The sequence below is a fragment of the Podarcis muralis genome, chromosome 6 (assembly GCF_964188315.1).
Source record: "Podarcis muralis chromosome 6, rPodMur119.hap1.1, whole genome shotgun sequence".
Classification (NCBI taxonomy): domain Eukaryota; kingdom Metazoa; phylum Chordata; class Lepidosauria; order Squamata; family Lacertidae; genus Podarcis; species Podarcis muralis.
Genome location: NC_135660.1, coordinates 59,859,154 through 59,869,770, shown reverse-complemented (window position 1 = coordinate 59,869,770; position 10,617 = coordinate 59,859,154).

Sequence of the window (10,617 nt, the reverse complement as noted above, 5' to 3'; positions counted from 1 at the left end):
ACGGCTGAGGGGGAAAGAGTGCCTCTGAGTATGAGCAAAGCGCTTCTCTTTTCCCCCTGTGTTACCTGACACAACAGCCAGGCTTTCCGGCTCTTTCATTTCTCCTTTTAAAAACTAGCATGAACCTGCTGTATCATCAAGGCTGAGGGGATTTATTCTCCCTTCGAAAAATATTTCTAGCTATTTGAGATAGGGTTCAGCCCTGAAACCTGAGGAATTAAAATTATTAGAGAATTCATTTATTTGTACAGCTATTTATTTTCCTCCAAAGAATAAAATTCTAGCTTTTTACTGGATCCTGTTTAGGGCTTTGATTTTTTGCCAAGAGCACAGGAGTGTACAGCCTGGATCCCCATGAAAACCATGTAATTATGGATAATAAAGCATGAAATTTTTAAAAAAGTGTCCCCGGATTCACTGGAAAAAATCTGGTAACTATACTCTGCACCCCAATATTACACATTTGCCCTCCTCTGTACCCTGTGACAGGCACACTATCTGCACCCTAATCCCAATGTTCTTCCATTCTTTAGTCACAGATTCTATTGTTAGTTGCTGAGGTTCTCAGCAAAGTTGGGCAATGTCATGGTCCAAAAAGGTCAAAAAGAGGAAGTTAGCTGCTCCCCTTTGGCACTGACACCGAACTGCAATTTGAAAGTTGCCACCACCATTCCCTCTGTAAATTGGCAGCCAGGAGTATGAGCAGGTCAGTTACATTCCTATCATTAAAGGAAGCTAGAGGAGAAATATTTCATCTACTATTTATTTCTTTTTAAAATAGCCACCAGTCTAAACCTCTAAGTTGGCTCCAGTATCTGGGGAACAGTCATGCATGGGATCCTCTGTGGGTTTCCCCTAACCAGAAATGGGCAAGACACACAAACCAGGAATTCTCCGATTCTGCATCTGATCTTCTGTGCTGACCCATGCAAAGTGGGACAGAAGCAATGTTAGGGTGATGGTGAATGCCCAAAGCTCTGAATCATAAATTGGAAACTGCAATAAGGATGCAATCCTTGGTGCACTTCCTTGAAATCAATCAGATGAACTTGGGAGGAAATATGGTAGGTTGAGGATGGATGTGATAATGTGAAATATCCCACTTTTCTCTTTTACCAATCGAGTAGAAAAGTGGGGAAAACACTGTGAGCTTTCTGTGTGTCCCAGCACCACACACCCACATCCCATTTCCCCCTCCCCCGGTGCCTCCATTGCCAGTACAACTTTGGCCCAACTAGCTGTCCATCAGTGGCTTAATAAGCTTCCTGTTTTTCTTCCTGCTGAAGACTGCACATGGAGGTTGTCAAGCACCTAACTCAATTTACGTCTGATGGGCTGTGTTTGGCTTGGTGGGTCACAGTGTGTATTTGCCTGCTCTAGAATTAGCACCAGAGCTTCTTTTTCTGTGTCCATAAAACACTTTTGCATCTTTGTTTCATGATACTTGTGAAGCAGTAGCTGTCATCTTAATTTGTAATTGCCTGCATTCAAACCGGCTGGTTTTGTTCTGTTTTTTAAAGCAGGAGACCTTTTATGTGTTTTGCTCAGTAAGAATGCAGCTTCATCTATAAATTTTATATATATATATATATATATATATATTTGTTCCTGAAACATACAGTGGAGATGGGTAAAAGGTGAGCTGAGCAGCCTTCCCTGACTCCTGGGCCCAATGAAATATTTCTGAATGTTACACATTTTATTTTAGGGGTGATCCAAATACCCAAATATTTCACTTTCTGGCAGATCCACAATCCTGATGTTTCTTCTAATTCATTTTTTTCTTGTTTTGGTAAGTTCTTAACTAATAATTTTGTTTTGGTAGTATTCAACTTGAAACCTGCCACCTCTCTAAAGCTTTTAATTATCTCTAGCACTTTTATCAGGACGCGGGTGGCACTGTGGGTTAAACCACAGAGCCTAGGACTTGCTGATCAGAAGGTCAGCAGTTCGAATCCCCGCGACAAGGTGAGCTCCCATTGCTCGGTCCCTGCTCCTGCCAACCTAGCAGTTCAAAAGCACGTCAAAGTGCAAGTAGATAAATAGGTACCACTCCGGTGGGAAGGTAAACGGTGTTTCCGTGTGCTGCTCTGGTTCTCCAGAAGCGGCTTAGTCATGCTGGCCACATGACCTGGAATCTGTACGCCAGCTCTCTCAGCCAATAAAGCAAGATGAGCGCTGTAACCCCAGAGTCGTTCGCGACTAGACCTAATGGTCAGGTGTCCCTTTACCTTTACCTTTTAGCACCCTTATCAAGCTTTCTTTAGGGTTTTCACTCATAATAATCAGGTCATTGGCAAACGCTTTGAGCTTGTATGTTTTGTCGCCCAGGGTGATGCCTTTGACTGATTCCCAAATTTGATTGTTCATTACCTCCATTACCATAATGAAAATAAGGGGGGATAAGGGACGTCCTTGCCTGGATCCCTTACTAATGTTACACTCCTCTGTGGAAGAGGACGACCATCCCAGATAGAAGGAGTGTACCGTTCTTCGGTCAAGGGGATACGATAGCTGCGCTCCCCTGCTAGAACCTCCAAACAAGCTCAAGGTCCTTGAAACTCTCTCCACAGGCCACACCCTCTCTTCCCAGGTGACATTGCAGGTCTTGCTCCACATCCTCCTCAGGTATTTTAGCCTGGCTGGAACATGCCTTTGAACTCTGGTATGGAGGCTAGAGGGAGGGTTTTGAGCATGTATAGAAATGAACCTACTGTACAAAAGTAACATTTACATACCTCGCTCTGCCCACTTTTGCCTACAACCCTGCTAATGCCTGAGACTGAAAATGGTTACTAGCCCCTGATTTATTTATATGTATTTATTCCTGATGCTTCACCCACTGCACTAATGGCTCAAATGTGAGACCTGATTGAAATATTCATGTTCCAGCATGAATGGTTGCTGTCCAGAATATTGCTTCTCCTAACCAGGGCTCCATAAGGCTGGGGAGAATATCTGATCCAGCATGCTACAGAGACTAGCCCTATGCCGAAAAGTTGCCCTGCAAACAAATGTTCTCCATCAATTAATGAGAAAAGCAATTGTATTAGAAAACTGTCAGTGGGGAGGGAGGAAATGGTGAAAGACTCAAGATTTTTTTTTTTTGTTTGGCTTATCTTGAATTGATTTTTTTACAAAATTGTATGCCACTTGGTGGCACCCGCAGTGGCGTAGCGTGGGGGGTGCAGGGGGGCCGGCCGCTCCGGGCGCAACATCTGGGGGTTAGGGGGCGCAAATCCACGGGTTAGGGGGCGCAAATCCATGGGTTAGGGGGTGCAAATTACTTGCCTTGCCCCGGGTGCTGACAACCCACGCTACGCCACTGGGCACCCGTATTAATCAGCAAGCTTCTTTGTGAGATCTATGTGGGTTCCTCTTTGTTGTTATTTCAGAGAAGTATATCTTTTATATAAAAATACTGTTTTAACAGGAAATTTCCATATATTCTGTAAAAAAAATAATGCATCACATGTTCCATACAGCAGAACTGATCTTCAGCTAAGTCTCATGATGCAATGCTAAGCACACCTAGTACTGCTTTAATATACTCTTTCTTTTATTAAAAGCAATGTCTCCTAAAAAATGCATTTTGGTATGCATTTCTAGGCATATTTTGCCCTAGAATATGCATCTCTGTGTGTATGGCATGGCTGGGGAGCCGCCTTGCAAACTTTAGAGAACTATAATTGTGTACCACTTTGTATCTTGTTTTGGAAAGGTCAAATTGGGAAAGTTTACATTTAAATGCAAACTGAATCTAATTTTTCCCCAGTTCCTAGTCACATCACACTCCTAGGCACACTCCACAGTGGGAAGGCAGCAGCAGTGGGGAGTTTCCTATAAATATGGCTGGCCCAAGACATTTTGGCACCTCAGGTGAATCACAAAATGGCTACCTCCTCCATGTCAGAGAAGGGACGAGTGAAGAGCTGCATCAGGAACCAGCAGGGAATAAAGATCTCCATTGGGATCTGCTGCCCCTGTGGATCATAGAATTTTAGAGTTGGAAAGGACCCTGAGGATCATTTAGTCCAACACCCTGCAATGCAGGAATCTCAAGTAAAACTTCCAGGACAGGTGGCCATCCAACCTCTGGTTTAAAACTTCCGATGAAGGATAGTCCACAGCCTCCCAGGGGAGTTCGTTCCACTGTTGAACAGCTCTTACCGTCAGAAAGTTCTTCCTGATGTTTAGTTGAAATCTCCTTTCTTGTAACTTGAAGCCATTGGTTCAGGCCCTATCCTCTAGAGCAGGAGAAAACAAGCTTGCTCCAACTTCCATGTGACAGCCCTTGAGTTATTTGAAGATGGCTGTCATATCTCCTCTCAGTCTCCTCTTTTCCAGGCTAAACATACCCAGCTCCCTCAACTATTCTTCACAAGGCTTTTGTTCCCATACCCTTAATCACTTTGGTTGCCTGTTGCCTGAGGCAGTTTCTTCACTTTGCCTCATGGCTGGGCCAGCCCTGCCTGTAATCATGGTGACTCTCCACACGATGTACATTATCCAGGGATCTGCATTGTGTGTGATACCAGAGCAAGTAGAATGCCTGAAGAAGACTCCAGAGACATTCATTAACTTGGATTACCTACCCTTTCTATTCGTACAACCAGCATAGTTCAAGTGAGGAAAGGGGAGAACGCTAATTTTAATCTGCATATGTGATTAGGATACAGCACTTTATGTTAATTACTTCAGAGAAGAGAGCTCTATTAACATAGAACCGAGAGACAGTGCTCCCATTTACCACGCATTTACAATCCTGTTTGTTTTTGCCAACAAAAAACCCCCACTACAATGTAGTGCAATAAAAATAAGGTAACACTTTCCCCACAAAAAAACTTTTCAGGCCTAGGAGAGATGCATTTTAACCCCAAAATGTAACATGGGGCTTTTTAAATTTTATTTTTTCTGAGAAATACAGCCCCCCCCCCACATGCCCATAGAGGAAAACTTCCCAAAAGTGCTTCAAAATATCTTTAAACATTCAATGTCTTTTAAGGCCTTACAGGGCCTACCTCAGGGAACTATTTTTAAAATATATACAAATCTGTGTTACACCCGTGTAAAAATCCAACCCCATTATTTATTCATCATTCTAAAATATTATGTGGAAACACCCACACTTAATATTTAAGTTAAAAATGGTGCAGTCATTTGTCAATGGATATCAGTGGAATAAATTAAAAAGAGAGGTTTAATCTACTGCATTACAGGGCCAAATGACAAGAGAACTGTGATCAGATTTCCCAAGGTGTTCTTTTTTAAAACAACAACAACAACAACAACAACCCAGGAAACAAACAAAAACACCTTACTGTTTCTCCTTCTTTTATCAGTCAGGGGGGACACTGAATTGCAGCATTAATGCTAGTTGTTTTCGAGAGTCTTAATTCTTTCCCCTCATACCAAATCTGAATCATCCTCGCCCCAGGTCCAGTCAGCCCTATGGAGGGATGGGGGATGCAGATATAGGTTTTTTAGACTTTCCTGTCATTAGTAGTGAGGAAAAGGAGACTCTTTCTTGACGCTTTTTCAAACAAGAGCAGTGATGTGCACATATCAGTGTGGATTTCTCAATCCTGCCCCTGTGCCATTTGACTTTTTGATTACCTCTCCCTTTCCACACACACACACCCAAAATGCCCTGAAAGAAGGGAACTTAACATTCACCTCAAACACTTGCTTTAGGCAAAAAACTGGTGGCAACAGTAAATATTAATGTACACACACAAAAGCCTAGGGATCCTTGAGAAATTCATAATCCTTGTGAACGCCCATACAAATCGACTTGATCTGCATCCTTGGGACTAATGTGTGCATCTGAACTTAGCTAGCCACTGAATTTTACGCTTTTCTGAAGGTGGAAATTCTCACTAGTTTCCATGCACCAGAAATATTTATTTTGTGGGAAAGGATCACATTTCAAAAACATTTTGAGAGGAAATATATGTTTAAATATGTATCAGGATGTATGGTTAAAGATGCACTTTGGAAAGATCCTTTAAAAAATTACAGAGTAATGCAGAAACGGAACCAATTACTGTATGTGAAAGCACCATGGATGAAAATTAGAAAGATCCTCCCTAGCTGTAGGTGTGCCTCATATCACACATTATGTCATAGATGTGAAAGGAGGAGTTAATGAGTCCCCTGCTACTCTATTCTATGCAGGGCATTGCAAACTGTGCAGGCAGCATCTCTAACAAATACTAAAGTCTGCAATCCTAAGGAAGGGAGGGGAAAAGGAATAATGGAAGGCTAATAAACTATCTCCTTCAGCACCCTGCTAGGCTGGTTCCATCAGAGCAGAATTCAAGGCAGAGGAACGCTGCTGCGCTCCTCCATCCATTTATGGATTTTTGAAAACTGATCTTGATTGATAAAGGGAAGAAAATCTATACCAGCTCCTGGGATGGTGCTGTTTTCTTCTTGCTTGGGAGCTACGTCAGGGAAGTAGAAAGGCACTGGATACTTGGGATTTAAGCCTTTCCCTTGTCCAGTCCATTGTGCCTCTAGGCTTTAATCCTGTTTTACCTCCACTGTCAGAGATACTGTGCCTTTGAATACCCGTTTCTGGGAATCGCAGGTGGGCAGTGATGTTGTTCTCCTGCCCAGCTTGTAGGCTTCCCACTTGGCCACTGTGAGAACAGGTTGCAAGACTACATGGGCCATTGACCTGATACACCAGGCTTTTCTTATGTTCATCTTTTTCTGTTCTACTAACATCAGAGCTCCCAAGGCTGGTAGGGCAAGAACCGCAAAACTTTACATGGCACCGAGGTGGAAGCATCCAATATCACAATTTTCTCTCAGAGTGGAGTTCCCTTCACCTCTGCCTTCCCAGGGCGCATAGGACTGTAAAGCTCAAGAGGTATTTAGCTGGATATTTTATTTTTAAACAATCTTTTTCCTCCTACTCCCCACCCCACTGCAGCAGCAATGTTTATGCCTAGCTGATTCCCCCACCCCTCTGTTTTTCCAATGAATAATAAATATTTGAGTTCTTTTACCTCTGAGTCCTATTAGGGCCCCCCACCCAGTTAATACTGGAGCTCTGCTGTTCTGTAAATGCATCTGTAAAACATTCTGTTAATACATATGTATGTTTTCCATTTTAATAATTTAAGAGTTTTCCCCTCTTGTTTCTATGCCCCTTGCCATTTCTTTCTTTAACTACCTTAATTTGAATAACTCAATCTAACAGGACTTCTTACATGCAAAACAGTGTGGTGCTCTGTTCTAGACTGCATATGTAATTGAGGGGAGGCGGGTGGGGGGGAAGCCTCCTTGAAACAGAACAAGCGCACTTGACTCCTCAATTCAACATGATTAGCCTGAACTATGGATTTTAATAAACAGACTTGGTAGTCGGTCTAACAGGGAGAGTTAATGGCTGTTTGCTTCCCTCCTCTATCTCCTCTCATTAGGATTACAAAGAAATTGAAATGTAGTAATAGCCAGATTTTCTTTCCCATGCTTAAATTATCGGTGTGATCTTGCATACATTGTACATTTGTTCTCATAACGGCACACGGTGGCTGGCACATTTTGAAGGTCTTGTTATTCTATAAATCACTTGGCAAAATAGCTGGCAGACATGCTAACTATTCCTAAAAATCTTTGGAAATTGCCAATAAGAACCGGCACAAGGAAGGCATTGTTCCGCTTTCCCCCACTTCCCCTGGGCTCATTCAAGGCTATGATACAAAAGCTTGTACAAAAATATGTACTAAACCGAGCCCTGTTTTTAAGAGACACTGAAGTTGCAAGACATCCTCTGGGAGTTCTACCCCCTTCCGCAGGTCTTACAGATTCCCCTTCACCTGGCAATATTGCACTTCTGAAGCTACTCTGCTAGTGGGTCCATATAGTTTAGCAGGCACATCTTCCATTTAAGCTAACCCTGGCAGTTCAGGTCTAAATAGAGAACACCACAGTTGAGAGTACTTGGAATGTTGAACACCCAAGTGTGTGTGAAACCATCAAAGCATGTTGTAGGAATGCTGAGCATTATTATAAGAGTCACTTAAGATGAATATCTCTTCTGAAAACTGAAGTTAAAAGATAATATGTTGTCTTCAGGATTTTTTTCTTTGCAAATCTGATACAAGCCGACGTGATCCAAAGCTCCTGTGCTAATGTGTACATTGGAATAATGTTATTCTTCAGATTTCATACTTTTCCACATTTTGTGGTGCAGTGCCTGGTTCAAAACACCATACCAACTTGTGTTTCAGAATGCATTTTTCCCAACTTTAATCCTCTCTTTTCCTCCCTCTCTTTTTCCACTCCCTTCCTCCCAACCACATATCTAGATTGATAGTATCACATACAAAACGTAAACGAACTGTGAAAAAGACTCTATAAATCAAGAATGGAGATGCTGTATGTACTTTCCCCACTGTTTACTAGTTTGTAACACAAGAAAATCTCTAATAAAAATTATTTTTTAAAAAAAACAAAAAATGCATATTTTGGCATAACGTGCATTTTAGAATGCTCACATACTCTGTGAGCAAATGCATCTTGAAATATGTTGTGCATATTTTAAAATTATTATACACAGATTTATGCAGAAAATGAAGAAAATTGACTTATGAATGAATGAATGAATGTTACAGACTAGGAATAGACTGGTCCATCCCAAATTTCATTCTTGTTGAACACTAATTTCTAAAACAAGGAGTGGGATGATTAGATCTCATAATCTAACAGGAGTAGAAACATTTAACTATCAGCCAGTATCAGAACACTTATGGGTCCCCCTGCCCCTAGTGCTGTAGCTTTACACAATTAGGATGTTGCTGTTTTCTTTTCTACTCATTTATGAAGCAGCTTGTGTCGGCCATTGTTGGAAACAAATTACTGTGATACAGCAGGCTAGACTAATTGTCTCTTTCCTTGTGGTGATTCCCAAACTCTTACTAGAAAAGTGACAAAACATTTGAACAATAGATGCTTGCTGAATGCTACTGCCACATTTTAAAAGGGGGGGGGAGCAAAGCTGGTATACTGGGATATGCTAACAGTACAGATGGTTGGTGATGGGGGAAGATAGTGGTATTTAAAAATGTGTCTTTTCAGGCCATGTTAATAGTCAAACCATTGGTCCCTGCTGCTTAGAATTGTCTACGGTGGCTGGATTCCAGGATTCCAGATAGGGGACTCTTCCAGTCCTACAGAAAGATGCCAAGGTTTGAACCAGGGACATTTTGCATGCAAATGAGATGCACTGAACTACAACCCTAAAAAATCATTTTCTATGTTGGGGCTTAATTTGACACTGAATGACAGGAGTACAGATTGCCCTCTGGCACAGCTTCATCCACCCTGCACACTTAGGGCATGTTTATTGGGGAAATCCAGTATTTCTCTGTAAGTCTCGGGTAGAGTTCAGTATGTTGATAAGGTACTCAAGTTGATCCCATTCAGCAATAGGACTCCCTACTGCTTTGGGAAAACTGAAAGGGAAAGTTCACCTTCTGTCATCCTTAAGTAGTTCCATTTCATCGCATAAAATTGTAGGATATCTACAGCTTCTCACCTTCTTCTGGTTAAAGGCCCCCAGTGATTTCTCTTTTTGCTAAATAGTGAGGAAGAAAAGCAGGTGATAACATTTAGCTCTTAAATGCCCTGGAAAAAGGAAGACTATGCAGAATGATAGTAGAAATAAGAGACAAGTCCCATTCTACCCCTTCATTATTTTGTAGGTCTTGCTGTGTCATACTGTTCTTGAATTCTACTTTAACTAGAAGGAAAATGGCTAAAATTAATTATACAATTGGAGCATGTGCAGCTGTGATTCCTTATGTTCATTTCTTGTAGCAACGATGGCTAACCTGTTTGGGACTGTGAGCCACATTCTCCCTTCGTCAACCCTCTGGGGCTCACATGCTCCAGTATACCTGAAGGAGCATCTCCACTCCCATCATTCAACCTGGACACTGAGGTCCAGCGCCGAGGTCCTTCTGGTGGTTCCCTCACTGCAAGAAGCGAAGATACAGGGAACCAGGCAGAGGGCCTTCTCGGTAGTGGTGCCCACCCTGTGGAATGCCCTCCCATCAGATGTCAAAGGAATTAATAACAATCTGACGTCTAGAAGACATCTGAAGGCAGCCCTGTTTAGGGAAGTTTTTAAGGATTGATGTTTTACTGTATTTTTACTCTTTTGTTGGAAGCTGCCCAGAGTGGCTGGGGAAACCCAGCTAGATGGGTGGGGTATAAATCATGAATTATTATTATTATTATTATGCCAGCTGCAGGTGTGGCCAAAAGTGGGTGTGGCCACCTCACGTTCTTTCACACAGACTGTTACATGAACAGACATGCAAACTATACTAGTGGTTCCCATTTGGTAGTCCATGAACCCCAGGTGGTCTGCGGCACCATTCATATAACAAAAACTACCATAGAGCTATCTAAATTTTTCAGAAGTTTGGGTCAAATAGCTTGGCTTTTGAAAAACAGGGGGTCCTCAGTACTTAGCTAATTGTGAACCACTGCAGTATAAAGAACACACACACCCCGCACAAAGAACCTTCCAACATCAGCTGATCCATGAAGATCGGATGAAGAAGTGGGTATCATCATTTGTTCTCTGCTCACCAAATA